Source organism: Narcine bancroftii, chromosome 2 (genome assembly GCF_036971445.1).
Source record: "Narcine bancroftii isolate sNarBan1 chromosome 2, sNarBan1.hap1, whole genome shotgun sequence".
Taxonomy (NCBI): domain Eukaryota; kingdom Metazoa; phylum Chordata; class Chondrichthyes; order Torpediniformes; family Narcinidae; genus Narcine; species Narcine bancroftii.
Window position 1 is genome coordinate 236,132,686 of NC_091470.1, and position 14,686 is coordinate 236,147,371.

Genomic DNA, 14,686 nt, shown 5'->3' on the forward strand with positions numbered 1-14,686 from the left:
AGAACTAAAAATTAATCTGTACTCATTGAAATTTCACTCTTAAAGATCAGCCTTAAGATGTTCCTTTGTCCTATGATTAGGGGAGATGGCGGACCAGGCCTCGGTCGAGTGAGGCAGGAGGCGGCCCCGGACCGGGCAGAGAGTGGGAGGCGGCAGCCCCGGTCCGGGCACAGGGAGAGCAGCGGCGGCCCCGGCCCCGGTCCGGGCTGAGGGTAGGCGGCGGTGGCCCCGATCCGGGCAGGAACAAGGGGGAGACGGCGGCCCCGGCCTCGGTCGAGTGAGGCAGGAGGAGGCCCCGGTCCGGGCAGAGAGTGGGAGGCGGCGGCCCCGGTCCGGGCACAGGGAGAGCAGCGGCGGCCCTGGCCCCGGTCCGGGCTGAGGGTAGGCGGCGGCGGCCCCGATCCGGGCAGGAGCAAGGGGGAGACAGCGGCCCCGGCCTCGGTCGAGTGAGGAGACGGCGGCCCCGGCCTCGGTCGAGTGAGGCAGGCAGAGGCCCCGGTCCGGACAGAGAGTTGGAGGCGGCGGCCCCAGTCCGGGCACAGGGAAAGCAATGGCGCCCCCAGCCCCAGTCCGTGCAGTATGGACCGACCTAGGAGGGGAGGCAGGCCCCTCCAGCCCGGGTAAGAAACCTGCATAGGAGAAGGCCACTCTGATATAAAACCTATGACCCAAGGACCTCGCTGCCACGTCCCAGCTTGCTTGGCCACGGCACACGAACCATGGGTGTAAAGGGTGGGGCCAGTACTGCGCGCACTGCACTCCACCTAAAAGCTCCTTTGCGCAGGCCCGAGGACAGGTCCACGTCCTCCCCCTCCACGTCCTCCCCCTCAAAAGATGCTCACAAACTCAAGCTAGCATGCTGGAACATCAGAACCATGCTTGACAAGGCTGACAGCCACCGACCTGAACGTCGGTCTGCCCTCATTGCACATGAACTCCTCAGACTTGACATTGACATAGCCGCTCTCAGTGAAGTCCGCCTGGCAGATGTAGGTAGCCTCCAAGAACGCGGCGTGGGCTACACACTCTACTGGTCTGGAAAGACTTCGGATGAACGACGCCTATCTGGTGTAGGCTTCATGGTCAAGAACTTCATTGCCTCCAAACTCGAAAACCTTCCAACAGGCCACTCGGACCGAATCATGTCCATGCGACTCCCCCTTCAAAACAAGCGTTGCATCACCCTCATCAGTGTCTATGCTCCAACCCTCCAGGTGGAACCAGCAGAAAAGGACAAGTTCTACACTGACCTGCGCAACCTCATCCAACGCACCCCTACAGCCGACAAGGTTGTCATCCTTGGCGACTTCAATGCTCGCGTTGGCAAAGACTTAGAAACCTGGCCAGGAATCCTGGGCAAGCATGGTGTCGGCAAGTGCAACGACAATGGGCGCCTCCTGTTGGAGCTCTGCGCAGAAGAGCGGCTTGTCATTACAAACACCCTTTTTCAGCAGAGGGACAGCCTTAAGACCACCTGGATGCATCCCCGATCCAAACACTGGCACCTCCTGGACTACATCCTGGTGCGAGAAAGTGACAAACGAGATGTGCTCCACACCAGGGTCAAGCCCAGCGCGGAATACCACACTGACCACCGGCTGGTTCACTGCAAGCTCAACCTTCACTTCAAGCCAAAGCCCAGGAACAGTAAAGCTCCCAGAAAGAGGTTCAATGTTGGAAACCTGCAGTCAGACGAAGCGAGAGGAAACTTCCAGGCAAACCTCAAAGCAAAGCTCGACGATGCAATCCGCCTCACGGACCCGTCCCCTGAAACCCTCTGGGATCAGTGGAAGACTACCATACTGCAATCCACTGAAGAGGTACTGGGCTTCTCCTCCAGGAAAAACAAGGACTGGTTCGACGAAAACAGCCAGGAAATCCAGGAGCTGCTGGCAAAGAAGCGAGCTGCCCACCAGGCTCACCTTACAAAGCCGTCCTGTCCATAGAAAAAACAAGCCTTCCGTCGCGCATGCAGCCATCTTCAGCGCAAACTCCGGGAGATGCCTCGCCAAACGAACCCAGCTCAGCGTGGACATTGGCGACTTCAGGGGTTTCTACGAGGCTCTAAAGGCTGTGTACGGCCCCTCACCCCAAGTCCAAAAACCACTGCGCAGCTCAGACGGCAAAGTCCTCCTCAGCGACAAGATCTCCATCCTCAACCGATGGTCAGAACACTTCCAATCTCTTTTCAGTGCCAACCGCTCAGTCCAAGATTCCGCCCTGCTCCAGCTCCCTCAACAGCCCCTAAGGCTAGAGCTGGATGAGGTCCTCACCCAGGATGAGACATATAAGGCAATCGAACAACTGAAAAGTGGCAAAGCAGCAGGTATGGATGGAATCCCCCCCAGATGTCTGGAAGGCTGGCGGCAAAACTCTGCATGCCAAGTTGCATGAGTTTTTCAAGCTTTGTTGGGACCAAGGAAAACTGCCTCAGAACCTTCGTGATGCCACCATCATCACCTGTACAAAAACAAAGGCGAGAAATCAGACTGCTCAAATTACAGGGGAATCACGCTGCTCTCCATTGCAGGCAAAATCTTCACTAGGATTCTCCTAAATAGAATAATACCTAGAGTCGCCGAGAATATTCTCCCAGAATCACAGTGCGGGTTTCGTGCAAACAGAGGAACTACTGACATGGTCTTTGCCCTCAGACAGCTCCAAGAAAAGTGCAGAGAACAAAACAAAGGACTCTACATCACCTTTGTTGACCTCACCAAAGCCTTCGACACCGTGAGCAGGAAAGGGCTTTGGCAAATACTAGAGTGCATCGGATGTCCCCCAAAGTTCCTCAACATGATTATCCAACTGCACGAAAACCAACAAGGTCGGGTCAGATACAGCAATGAGCTCTCTGAACCCTTCTCCATTAACAATGGCATGAAGCAAGGCTGTGTTCTCGCACCAACCCTCTTTTCAATCTTCTTCAGCATGATGCTGAACCAAGCCATGAAGGACCTCAACAATGAAGACGCTGTTTACATCCGGTACCGCACGGATGGCAGTCTCTTCAATCTGAGGCGCCTGCAAGCTCACACCAAGACACAAGAGCAACTTGTCCGTGAACTACTCTTTGCAGATGATGCCGCTTTAGTTGCCCATTCAGAGCCAGCTCTTCAGCGCTTGACGTCCTGTTTTGCGGAAACTGCCAAAATGTTTGGCCTGGAAATCAGCCTGAAGAAAACTGAGGTCCTCCATCAGCCAGCTCCCCACAATGACTACCAGCCCCCCCACATCTCCATCGGGCACACAAAACTCAATACGGTCAACCAGTTTACCTATCTCGGCTGCACCATTTCATCAGATGCAAGGATCGACAATGAGATAGACAACAAACTCGCCAAGGCAAATAGCGCCTTTGGAAGACTACACAAAAGAGTCTGGAAAAACAACCAACTGAAAATCCTCACAAAGATAAGCGTATACAGAGCCCTTGTCATACCCACACTCCTGTTCGGCTCCGAATCATGGGTCCTCTACCGGCATCACCTACAGCTCCTAGAACGCTTCCACCAGCGTTGTCTCTGCTCCATTCTCAACATTCATTGGAGCGCTTTCATCCCTAACATCAAAGTACTCGAGATGGCAGAGGTCGACAGCATCGAGTCCACGCTGCTGAAGATCCAGCTGCGCTGGGTGGGTCACGTCTCCAGAATGGAGGACCATCGCCTTCCCAAGATCATGTTATATGGCGAGCTCTCCACTGGCCACCGTGACAGAGGTGCACCAAAGAAAAGGTACAAGGACTGCCTAAAGAAATCTCTTGGTGCCTGCCACATTGACCACCGCCAGTGGGCTGATATCACCTCAAACCGTGCATCTTGGCGCCTCACAGTTTGGCGGGCAGCAACCTCCTTTGAAGAAGACCGCAGAGCCCAGCTCACTGACAAAAGGCAAAGGAGGAAAATCCCAACACCCAACCCCAACCAACCAATTTTCCCCTGCAACCACTGCAACCGTGTCTGCCTGCCCCGCATCGTACTTGTCAGCCACAAACGAGCCTACAGCTGACGTGGACATTTACCCCCTCCATAAATCTTCGTCCGCGAAGCCAAGCCAAAGAAAAGAAGACCAGATATGAGCCGTCATGCAGCTATTTAAGCACCTTGGCTCTTGGTTCTTCTTTTCAACCTATAGAATTCTATATTATCTTGCGATCTTTTCCAATCCCAGGAGGTGAATGTCTTTCCAAACCCATTTTTGGCTCCATAACAAATACCTTAGCAATCTAAAGACTGCACAACGTAGGATCAAGGTAATTCATTTCACATGGATAAGCTTATTATATTATTCTGTCCAGCACCAATTCTATTTGTCTCGATCAGTAACAATGTTTTTATTTGAGTTAATCACCTTGAATGAAGGACCTGCTTTGCTCAAGTCCATCATACATTTACCTTGGATCACAGTTTTCCAAGGATATGTATTTTAGTTAACTAATATAATTGAGCATAAATGCTATTTCTTTCCATTTGCTTTTAGCCACTGAGATAAGTAGAGGTCTCAGGTGTGAAAAATAATGCAAGGTGTAAATCAATAACTGTATTTTTTGTGCTCTGTGCAACCTAATCTTTATTGTGTTCAGCCACTTTATTATAAATAAAAGATGCAGCCACAAGAATATTGGTTCTGTGTGTATTATCTGCTGCCTCAGCATTCAGGAGAAGCAATATCAATATGTTTTATTAAGAGTCACACTGGATTTTGGATCTTCCTTAACCCCGAGTATTTTTGATATTAATAAATGTAAAGCAGATTTCTGTCAGCTGATTAAATTTCTTCTGAGAGATTCTTACTTGGCCTATCTGCACATGTGATATCAATGTTCAAAATGAATCATAAAGAGATAAAGCAATGAAGCAGCCTTTTTTTATCTTACTAACTGTCAAACGTCCATTTTTACACTAATCCTCCAGATTCTACTACACTCCTACACACTAGACGCTGTTTACAATACTTAATTAGTCATCCAAACAGTGCAGGTTTGGTATGGGGGAGAGAGTCAGATCTCCAAGAGAAAGCAAACACACTGGATAGCAAGAAAATTATTAAAGGAGCTGAATCAATTTGCTATATTTCCTCTCTTTGGGAAATCAGGTCAAGAAGGAATGCTTTTAAAATTAGTGTTGACTCATTTAAGGATAATGTTTGGAAAAAGCTTGTCCAACAAAAGGTATGGAATATCTAAAATTATTTTCCCTAAAAGGCTGCCAACACTGGGTCAATTGCAAACTGACACTGATGGATTATTATTAGTCAAGGTACTAAAGGATGTGGAACCAATTGAGTAGATTGAGCTAAGATACTGATCAACCCTGATCTAATTGAATGGTGGATCAGATTCAGGAGTGTGGCCATCCTCGCTTATCTTCCTCTCCTCCCAAGATATGTTTCCTCCCGCAAGTTATGATGTAAAGAAGTATGGGAAACTACTGGCCAGTTAGTGAAAGATTATAGAAAAATATGTGAATTTGTCACAGGAGCACATTATTTGGCCCTTTGAGCCTTCTCTGCCATTCACCACAATCAAGTCTTGGCTGATCTGTTTGTACCTCAATTCCACATCACTGTCTATTCCTGGTAATATTTCACCCCATTATTAATCAAGCATTTATCTACCCATGTATTAACAATATTCAAGGACTTCCTTCCACTATCCTTTGAGGGAGATAGTTAAAAAGGAGAATGTAGGGACACAACCTCTTGACCTCTTTCTTAATGTGCACAAAACAAGAGCTGGGAATAGACAACCGGTATAAGGGTGGAGCTCATTCACCATTGTTCATTAAAAGTTCTGACGTAGAGATTGTGCACAGTTTTACGCTTCAAAGAGTAAATGTCTCCAATGACTTAATCTAGTCCATCAACACTGATCCTAAGGCCAAGAAAGTGCACCAGAGCTTTTACTTTGATTTGGTATGTCACATGCATCTCTTAACTTCTACAGATGCTATCCCATCAGGATCTATCACAGCATGATATGGGAATTGATTTAAGTCTGCAAAAAATTGTAGAGAGATGTGAACATAGTTCAGTCCATCACACAACCCCTCCCCTCTTCCACCAACTCCACACTGGTTAGAAAAGTAGATTACAAACGAAAGGACTCATCACACCCTGGACACACTCCCTTCATCATCCTCCCATTGGGAAGAAGAATCACAAGTATGTGATCACCATCACCAGATTCAAGAACATTTCCTTTCCCATAATGAATTACCCCTACTCTAGCAAAGTAATGTTGCCTTTGTTCTGTATTAATCTCTTTCTGTAACTCCGCACTCTGCATTTTGTATTTACACCAAATTCTATGTAGGTTAAAGAGCTGGAATGGCAGCAAAACAAACTTTCTCTCTGTACCTCATGACAGTAAACTCAAACTTGACTCATGAATAAAGAAGATAAGAAATATAAAAGGTAAATATTCACAGTTATGTATTTTAATAGTCTGTGGAGATCTTTGGTAGTCTTGGAATAGTGCTATGGTTACCGTACGTCTGAGACATTTCAACCAAATAATCATCCACACTGAAGTATTTTCAATGCCTCCAAAATGTAATTGAAAACCTTGATTTGTGTGGAAATCACTGAAGTAAATACTTAGGTTGGTTCCAAATCCCTCATGCCTGGATATTTCCATAATCTGATTAATTTAATAGAACTAACTAATTGAATTCCTTTTGTGTGACTTGTTTAATCTCTCTGATAATATTTACAGATTCATTCGCATTTCTGCAGCAAGGTTTGATTTCATGTTTTATTCATGTTTGGTGAATTTTACCAAGAGTAGCATTAATAAAACACACATGGGATTTTGTCGCTCCGATACTTGAGCTTTTTTGTCTTTGTGAAACAGGACGAAAGTTTTATGAAGGGAGACCAGCTATATTTGATAGACATTTCAATTTATTGAATTCCAACATCTTTGTTTATAAAATAATGAGAGGTAAAAGTGCCATATGCACAAGAGAAAATGTATTAAAGGAAAGGGGAGTAAGTTTAATGATATGTGCAGGGAATATCTTGAGTGGTGGGTGCCAGGAGGAGGCAGCTAGGGCTAGTGGCAAAAGCTGATATAAGGGTAACATTTTAGAGACACTTGACTATGAAGGGGATAGAGGATATTTATCAAATGCAGAGTTTTAGTTTGATTTCGACATCACGTTTGGCCCAGACACAGGTATTCCCCGTTATCCAAAAGTAGAGCATTTCTATGAAACTTTTTGTTGGACAAAATGGTGTAAAGCGAAGAAGCAATTACTATTAATTTATACTGGAAAATATTTTGAGCGATCCTAGACCCCAAAAAATAACCTACAAAATAACAGGTGAAACCTAATGTAATGTAAAAAAAAACCTTATCTTTCTCTCTGCTTCCGTATTGTTTGTATGCTGTGGTTTCCAGTCAAAGTAAGTCCTTAAAGCATTTTACTTGTTTACTTCAAAATGTTTTATGTTTGAAGCTAAATTTTTATAACAAAATAGTATGTGTGATGAAAATAACATACAAAAGTTAAGTACTGAAATATCTCGGGTGGCTCAGGCCCCTTTACCCTCTGGGCTCCAAGGCTTCAGCCTACTAGGTCTAATAGTCAATCCGCCACTGGGGTGTAGCCTAAGAAGTAATATTACAATTATATCTATGATGTATTATTGGTCGTATCTTCCAAAGTGTAATTAAAAACCATCAGAGAGGAAACATTTTGTTGTCACCTGCTTTGTATTATCTTCAAATATCTCTGTCCATTCATAATTTTGTGAAGTTATTTATCTAAGCATCTATCATATTTTATAAAATTGGTAGGGAAGTGTTCTTATTTAAGGTTAAGGATGTTCCATTTTGGTGCTCTTGGAGTGGACGGTGGCTGAGCACTGGAAGGTTTTCTAAAGCAATACTCTCCCATCAATTGCAACAAAACTACCCAAGCACAAAGTTACCAATGGCCTTTGAGAATGCTATCTAGTATTGCATCCCTTTGATGTACTCCCACTTTTGGTATGTTTCATGATGACTTGTGTGAGATTAAAATGTTGTCATGCGGTGAAGTCATGAAGCTTTGTGCAGAAAAGGTCACACCATATAAATCAGATTGACTTTTATTCGAGAAGATGATGAAGGTGATTGAGGGTAAGGTAGTGGATGTTGCCCACTTAGACCTCCATGCGGCATTTGACAAGGTTCTCTTCAGAAGATTAAGGCATATGATGTTGACAATACAAGAATAGAAATAAGATCAGGAGTCGGCCATCTGGACCATCAAGCCTGCTCTGCCATTCAATAAGATCATGGCAGATCTGGTCTCAGACTCTGCTCCACTTACACATCTGTCCTCAATCACCCTTAATTTCTCTATTCTTCAGAAATATTTCAGTGACTTAAAGCCATTCAAGGCAGCAGTTTCTACTGCCTCCTTAGGAAAAGATTGCAGAGCTGTAACCAGGATGTTTACATTATTGTTAGCCAAGGATGAGGGACCAGAAAACTGAAGGGTAGATAATGATGTGCCTTCATTTGAAAAAAATACCAAATATTGCAAGGAAAAGCTTAGGATACCACACAGCGACACAAGCTAGTAAGGCAAGCATCAGGGATGGGTAAGTTATTAGAGGGGATCTTTGAGGATAGAAGCTGTTTTTTTATGATGCTGCCTCATGTAGATGTCCTTGATGGAGTGATGTTTGATGCCTGTAATGTCGCAGACCAAGTTAGCAACCCTCGGGAGTTTATCCTTGTCCTGAGAATTGGCAACTCCATACCAGATAGTGATGCAACCAGCCAGAATGCTCTCCATAGTACACCTATAGAAGGTTACAAGAGTTTTCAGTGATATACCAAACCACATCAGACGCCTCTAAATGTATAGCTGCTGGCAAGCCTTCTTTAAGATTGTATCAATGTGGAGGCTCCAGGATAGATCCTCAGAGATGTTGATACCCAGGAATTTGAAGTTCTTGACGCTCCCCACTACTGAGCCCTCAATGAGGACAGGGTCATGTCCTCTGACTTCTTCCTGAAGTCCACAACCATTTTCATGGCAGCTTCAAAGATTTAAAATCGATAAAGACAAAAATTGAACAAAAACTGCAAAATAATGATTAATAAACTTTACCAATGAAAAATAATTCACATCATAGGGATAACGTACAATGAAGAATTTTTAAAAATACTTTTGCAAGTATATACATTTTTAATCAATGCCAGTGGACAGTAGCCAGTGACCAATTTTAAACAATGGAGCAAAATACTTACTCATCTTAAGGCCAAAAGGTCAGGTATGAAGTCTATTGGACCAAGGGCATTTACATTTATTATTGGATTCAGTGGTGAGTCCAACAACAGGGTATGAGGTCAAGTGACTGATACCCTGTTGCTGGTACCCTATATTCCTCCCAAAAACTTCTGGTCATAGTTCATGGGATTATGATGTTATGGCCATGCTGTAAGTGAATAAAACATCTTTGATGAGTCTCAAAAGCAATGATACTGAACCCTGCTAGTAAATGACTTTATTTTCAAAATATGAGCATGGGAAAATGATAACGGGAATAAATCACATATGCACAGTTAATAGCAAACATGGGAAAATCACACTAGGAATAAAATACATGCAAACATACACAGTGAACTGGGTACATACAACAATCAAGGAAAAAAATGAGATGATTCCTGTTATCCACCAACTCAGTGTCAGGCTCAGCTCTATGCTACTTAAGGACACTAACTAAAATGCTCCCAACCCTTAAACAGTGCACATCTTACCAATGATTTTTTCAGCACCATTCCACGGTACTTGGCCTGGAGTGAAGTAGGGTGGTCCCTCAAAGATGACAAAGAGAGTGAGCCAACCACATGTGGCATGTTTTATAGGGCTGGAGGGTCCTGTCTAGGTTATTTACAGGGTGTTTGGCTCAGTGACAGCAAGGTTTTCAATTACAAAGGCCAATGCCCCAAGACCAAGTACAAAAGAAATTAAATGTGCCAACAGCAAGGTGTCCACTAATGGGTGGAGCGGGGCCAAACTTTTATTGGCAGCTGGTCTGTTTTTCAACCAGGTTGTGGGCAGTGCTGTCACGTGACAGCCACGACCCTTCACAATACAAGCCATTACATAATCTTGGCTGACACAAGGATAGGAATGGCTGATACAGTTACTGGGTTTTAGTGGTTTTAAAAGGGATAGGATAGGAGGTAAAAGGAGGAAGTAGCATTACTGGTCATGAATAGTATCACAGCTTTCGAAATTGAGGATGATATAAAGGGAGTGTCCTCTGGGTCGGTGTGGATATCAGAAAAAGGAAGGGTGCAATCACAGAACTGGAGGAGTCTGTAGGCCACCAAATATCCATCAGGACACTGAGGAAAAGATAGGTAGTCAGATTTTGGGATGGTGCAGAAATGACAGGGTTGTTTTTATAGGATCATTCCTGACACAGTATATGGACCATCTGATGAGAGGAGAGGCCAGGCTGGATCTAGTATTGGGTCAGGTGTCAGATTTCTCAGTGGGGGGATCATTTTGATGATGGCAAATACAACTCCCTGAAATTTAGCAACACTATAGACAAGATAAAAGGATGCAGAATTGGGCAAACCAGTGGAAAATGGAGTTCAATCCAGATAAATGTGAGATGATGCATTTTGGAAGGTCATACTTGAAGGCAGAGTACTGTACATGGTTAATGTTAGGATACTTAAAAGTATGAAAGAAAAGAGGGACATTGTGATCAAAATACAAAGATCACTCAAGGTCACCTTGCAGGTTAGTAGGTTAGTTAGAAAGGCCTATGGGCTGTTGGACTTCATTGTTGTTGTTCGTCTTTCATAGTTGAAGATGACCATAACTTTAAAATCAAATGGGAAATTGGTGCCTGTGGGTCCGGAGTGACTGGTGAGACCAATCCAGGCCCTGAAGGCTTGCCCACATGGGACACAAGTGGGTAGGTGCTGTCATGGCAGTGGATGCTGCTCGGGCCTTGCGCACAGCACACTTTCGTTGTGCCTTGATGATGCGCCTGACTTTAGCTGCACAGGCTCCTGAGTTGATCCTGTTGCACCATGCTGGACGGTCAAGGGAAAACATCTCCCGCGTGTTGTTGTCTTTGCAATGTCTCTTCTGCCCCCCCAACTGAATGCTTGCCCTGACACAGTTCTCTGTCAAGCAGCTGCTTAGGCTATCGACTGTCTGGCATTCTGACCACATGTCCAGCCCACCAGGCTTGAACTTTCAGCAGGAGGGTATAGACACTGCAGAGCCCAGCTCATTCCAGGATTTCTGTGTCAGGGACTTTGTCCTGCCACCTGATGTGGAGGAGTCTGCAGAGAAAGCTCAGGTGAAAGTAGTTAAGCTGTTTGACGTGTCTTCATTAATAGGGGGATTGAGTTCAAGAGTCGAGAGGTCATGTTGCAACTCTACAAATTTAGTGAAACCACACTTAGATCATTGTGTTCAATTTTGGTCACTTCATTACAGGAATGATGTGAAAACTATGGAGAGGGTGCAGAGGAGATTTACCAGGATGCTGCCTGGATTGGAAAATATGTCTTAGGATGCAAGTTTCACAGATCTAAGGCTTTTCTCTTTTGAGCAAAGAAAGATGAGAAGTGACAATACAGGTCGACAAGATTTTGACAAGCAGAGATAAAGTAGACAGTAGCATCTTTTACCCAGAGCAGGAGTAGCAAACACCAGAGGGCATCTGTACAAAGTGAAGGGATGAAAAAGGCATCAGGGGTAAGTTGTTTACACAGAGATTTATGGGTGCCTGGAATACATTGCTGGTGTGGTGGTGGAGGCTGGAACAGTAGGGGCATTTAAGTGATCCTTAGGCACATAGATGAACGAAATATAGAAGGTTGTAAGGTAGGGAGGGTATTTTTTTTACTAGGTACAGTATATACATGTCAGCACAACATCATGGGACGAAGAGTCTATACTGTGCTGCAATGTTCTGAGTTATATGTTCTGAACACATTTTAGTCCATCGTGAATCAGCATCCTGCGACAGATCAGCTTTATTTTCCTTTCCAGTCAGTGCAAAAAGAGGACTTGTAATCATCAGCTAATCAATAGGAGTTATTTAACTTCATACATTATCTTTATATTTTATACTATTAAAATGTGATACCAGATAGCTACCTTTGAGTTTGCAGACCTGACAAAATTGTATTGATCATTGTTTTTTTTTATGCTGGAACTTTGGAATGTATATTAGACTTGGATAGTTAAGTCTTCTTGATGACTGGCAACTCACAGCCGGTTGAGACATTATAAAGCAGAATTACTATATATAGTCATGTTTTGAGTATTGGGGACCAATTGTTTGGCTCAAATATTGAGGGGAAGGGGCGTCATTTTTTTTACATGGATACGATTTACGATCACGGTAAGAACCTGCATTGTTCCAGTCATTTGGAACTCGGATGGCCAGGTCTGGGTGGTAAGTCCACATTTGTGGTGTTGGCATATTGGATGGGTGGGCAGCTGGGGCCTAGGAGAGAGTCTTTGGCTGGGGCATCAGGAGCCCGTGGGCAGGAGTCCGGGATGAGGATCCGTGGTCAGGGCTTCAGGAGCTATGGTGGGCAGGTGGTCGGGGCATCAAGAGCTCAGATGGGCGGGTGGTAGAAGGGTCGGGAGCTCAGAGGGTGGGCAGCCAAGGCATGGGTTCACGGTCAGGATGTCAGGAGGTTGGATGGGCTGGAGGTTGGGGCCAAAATGAGAGGGGTTAATTTTCACACATTTCATACGGTAAACATGTGATTTTTGGTCCAAAAAAAGGGGGTGGCAACCATTACATGGAATCAACTATTACACGAGTATGTATTCTAGTGTGCTGTGTTCTGGCTCTAAAATTCTTTTCATTCACTTAAACTAAATGGATTTCAGGGACAGCCTGCTTACACCAACTATTGAATACATTTAGTGCGATGACCAGATATAGATTTCCGGATATGTTTCGGTCCTGGACTGCATAATGTTGAATGCACCTAACCACAACTTCTCTTTCCCATGCCCGAATTATTGATTTTTAAGCCAATTCAAGTGTGGTTTACCTTTCTCCTCCAACTTCATCATACAGATAGATACAATGAGCATCAACCAATTAGCAGCTCTCCTCCCTGGACCAATACTTCTAATTGGTTAGTTATCTTGAGAGTTGTTCTGCTCATGAACTGTGTTTACATATTGACCCTCTATTACAATCAATATCATCCTGTAAATATTCTTTATGGGAAAGTAAATTCTAAGAAATTGACTGTTCATGATGTCCTTAGCACAATAACTCATGGTACTAATGAGGCCTCTGCGAACTGATGGTCCAGATCTCTGCATGTAGAAACGCACTTGGCTATTCATTTGCATTAGTTAAGTAAAACAGAAAAGGCTGATGTTGAGCATCACCTCTCTTCATTCAGAATTGGATTCATACAGGTCCTGAACTCCCTGTTTGGGTCCAGATGGAGTCAGTTAATTGAGAGTGTTAATACAGAGCATCTAATCTGTTTGGCAGAACACATAGACCTTGATAAAACAAGGAAAAGGAAAGGGAATTCCTTTTCAGTAGCAGTTCAAAACCATTGGGAATGATTCTAATCTTATTCGATAATGCAGCTGAATTTAATTTTCTACATCTGTAGGATGAGGAAAATATGATGAGGGAAATTGAGATGATCACTGGTTTGTCAATACTTGGTATGTTGTAGTCAAAGTCCCTTTTCACCACAAAAGAGATACAAATATTACTTATTGGTAAAAACATTGAAATTAAGGTATTGTTTATGAATTCAGATAGTCCTTACGACATGGCCCTGAACCTCTAATAATGTTTCAATTCAGCTCACGTCAAAAGAAGAAATATCTGTCACGTGTTTCATATTTGCAAAGCACAATTGAGATAAAAATGAAAATTGAAATCTCATCTTTGCCTTTTATTGTGATGGATGTGAACCTCCCCCAGAAACATACTTGAAATGGAACCATATAGGACAGGAGTTTCTACTCTGATGTACAATGACTGACAATAATTAGATATTAGGTGAATGTTATTATCAATTAATTGTAAATGCAAGGTAAAAATTAATTTGCCACCATTCTACAAAAACTGGTTTCATTAGATTTAAATTTAAAATGTTGAAAGTTGTACGCTTTCTTCTTAGCACGCACAACAGAAAAATGACAAAATATTACATCTGTGTTACATTTGACTTAAAAAGACAAATTGCCACATTTTATTTGGTTGAATGCCACAGCTAAAGCTAAGAAAGTGCTACAATCTATGTATAAACCTAAAACAGTTTGGGGTGGAATGGCTGGCGTAAGTTAGCACAACACCTTTACAGTGCCAGCGATTGGGACCAGAGTTCAAATCCCATGCTGTATCTAAGGAGTTGGTACATTCTCCCTGTGTCTGCAATGGTTTTCCATGGGGCTCCAGTTTCCTCCTACCATTCAAAAATGTACCAGGGCCGTAAGTTAATTAAGTGTAAATTGGGCGACACAGATTCATGGGCCGAAATGGTCTGTAACTATGCTGTATATCTATTTTTTGTTTAAAATTAAAAGTGCACATCTCTGGATAAATGAAATTTCTAGTTTGCTCAACCATTGCTTCAAATTAGAACTACACTGATGTAGAAATTTTAAATAGGAATAAATGGAATAAATTTGCTTGAGAATGTGTGACTAAT

At 43.7% G+C, this 14,686-nt stretch overlaps 1 long non-coding RNA gene across 3 annotated transcripts in view; it reads right to left on the minus strand.

Annotated features, from left to right (window-relative positions):
- LOC138752633 (uncharacterized) overlaps positions 1-14,686 on the minus strand; it is a 45,965-nt gene that overhangs the window by 30,486 nt on the left and 793 nt on the right. Inside the window, exon 1 of one of the 3 annotated variants that reach the window (XR_011350790.1) lies at positions 9,251-9,336. The exons of the other annotated variants lie outside the window; for them this stretch is intronic. This is a non-coding gene — a long non-coding RNA (uncharacterized lncRNA). Of the gene's footprint in view, positions 1-9,250; positions 9,337-14,686 lie in introns of those variants that run through there. 3 annotated transcript variants of the gene reach the window in all.